The following is a 2,500-nucleotide window of genomic DNA, read 5'->3' as shown; positions in this document are numbered from 1 at the left end:
TTCTATTTTCATAGCAAACGACCTCCTACCAACGAGAGTTCCAAGACAACAGCGTTGTAGGACCCAGAAAGGGCTGCAGCTGCATAGGAGTTGATGCTGTTAGTTACTACTTCATGGGGAATGATAATCGTCCGTATGAGGAGGAATAAAACAAACTCCAAATCTCTTTGGACTTGTTATAGAATTTCCATCAGCCATGGTATTAAATAAACATAATCAACATTTTATTACTTTGTACAATTTATACAATAATGTTACATTTAGATGCTTTTTACCTTATAAGGGCTATCCTAGCATGTGGCAACATCATTTACAATATATAATTTGATTATCATGGACACGCACAATGGTTTAAGGGGACACTACAGTAGTGGCGCGTTGCCACGGAGTAACTTAAATTATATTGCCTTTCACACATACGCGTGTCCTCATATTCATTTTGGAAGAACAAGGACGCAGACTTTATGGTGAGGCTTGAACAAGAACGTAACCTTAATGGCTTCTTAAACGTTCCCATAGTACAGCCTTTAGGATAGGGAAAAAATACTATGGGTATAAAATGCCTCTCATGGGAGTGGGCCGAGAGGAAGGATTTCTGGGACATCGTTTTCTATATTCATGGCGTCTTCATCATTACGGCCAAGGTTGTTAAATTTACAAATCAACTGGAGCCGTTTTCACGTCTCAGTATTGTAGTGCCCTTTCCTAGATATGCTGCTGTTTTTATAAGGAATTCCATTGTTCAAGAGGGACACGAATTTGGTCGATGCCATGCAGATATACGTAGCATGAAGTCTACAATCCAATTTATATACGGAATTACGCAGGAACAAAGGAGACGACGGAGTACAATTGTTCTTGAAGAGCTGGTCAGAAGTTTTCTTAGAGCGATGAAAGGTAACGAGGCGAAGGCATTGTACATATTCGGTGATTTTTATATCCCGTCTAATGGTGTGTATATCTTCTCATTTAATGTGTAGGAAAATGACGCACAGGATTTATGATAAATACGGTATTCATAGAAGGTGTTCCTATTGAGTTCATATATTTTTTGGCCTTCGCAAAGCACCGGGGGCATAGGGCCATTCCACGTATATTATCAATTTTAAATCTAAGGAAGTCTTCTTATCGACAACTAGTGTATTTAACATATACCATAGGATAGGGTGACCGGGCCATCACTGGGGTAAATGGGCCACATAAAAGTTATTCATGTATTAAAAATTATGTTACAACCGGTAAATAAAATTCTGGTAAAATGGAGGTAGGTATTTATTCAGGGCAAAAGTGAAATATTTTAAAACCAATTTCAATTAAAAAAGTGAATAACTTTTATATGGCCCATTTACCCCCAGTGATGGCTCAATTACCCGATCCTACGAGATGTACATACACATACGCACACACACACGTATCTATATATACATATACATATATATATATACACACACCCATGGACAAATATTTATGTATACTGGTATGTAGATTGAGTTTAACCCTAAATGTAATCCTATTTCATAAATAATACAAGATTATGAATAAAGATCTAAAATTAGTACAGCTGAAATTAAATACTATAAAATAATTTACTTCTTTTAGAAATTTAATAATTTGTTCCATTACAGTATGTTCGTTTAAACTTTTTAAAAAGGACTTATCTGACAGTGAGTTAATTCTACGTTGATTTTCATAGAAGGGACATTCTACCAAAATACGTTTAGCTGACAGGTCAATATCATAGGCAGAACACTGAGGAACCTGCTTCTCTGCCCCACTTGTCATCAGGTACTTATGGGTTGCAGAAGTATGGTCGATACGCATACATACATACACACATACATATACCAAAGGCTTTTTCCCCCTTACACGGGGGGTAGCCAAAAAGAAAAAGGCATAGAAACCACCCCCACCCATTCCATCCCCTACATATTCCACTCCCCTCCACCCTCCTCCCTCCCTCTCATCTGCGTATCGGCCCAGACCCTCTTAAAAGTAAAGGCATAGATACGCAACCTAGTTAAAATAATACTAGATGATCTGTTCGTTGAGTAGTGGACTCATGATTGAACTGAAAGTCTAGTACTCTTTAGTTCAAAATTACTTGTCAAACTAGACCAGTGGTCTTCCCACTGGTCCCTGAAATAAGATCTAATAAAAAATTTAAAGTCTGAAATGGGGATTCCATGCTGGAACAGTGGTCAAGCCTAGTCACTGCCTTGGCTGCTACATCAACTTGTTCAGTACCGGCGATTCCATCATGGGACCGAACTCAACAAAACTTTACATTTAATCTTCTTCTACTGATCAACAGAAAAATCTAATCTTTAATTTCTTGGACCAGATTATGAGATAGAAACAACTTCCCTAAAGATGACAAGAGACTCACGGAATCGGTGTATAAAACAAAACTTGTACCATGGAAGCAGTTAGAAAATATGCAGTGTATTTTAACCCATTCAACTCCGATGACAAGATGTCTTGTCATTTGGTCAAATAAAAC

The sequence above is a fragment of the Oratosquilla oratoria genome, chromosome 13, assembly GCF_046742065.1.
Source record: "Oratosquilla oratoria isolate Oo_2021 chromosome 13, ASM4674206v1, whole genome shotgun sequence".
Lineage (NCBI taxonomy): Eukaryota > Metazoa > Arthropoda > Malacostraca > Stomatopoda > Squillidae > Oratosquilla > Oratosquilla oratoria.
This window is presented reverse-complemented; position numbering follows the sequence as displayed.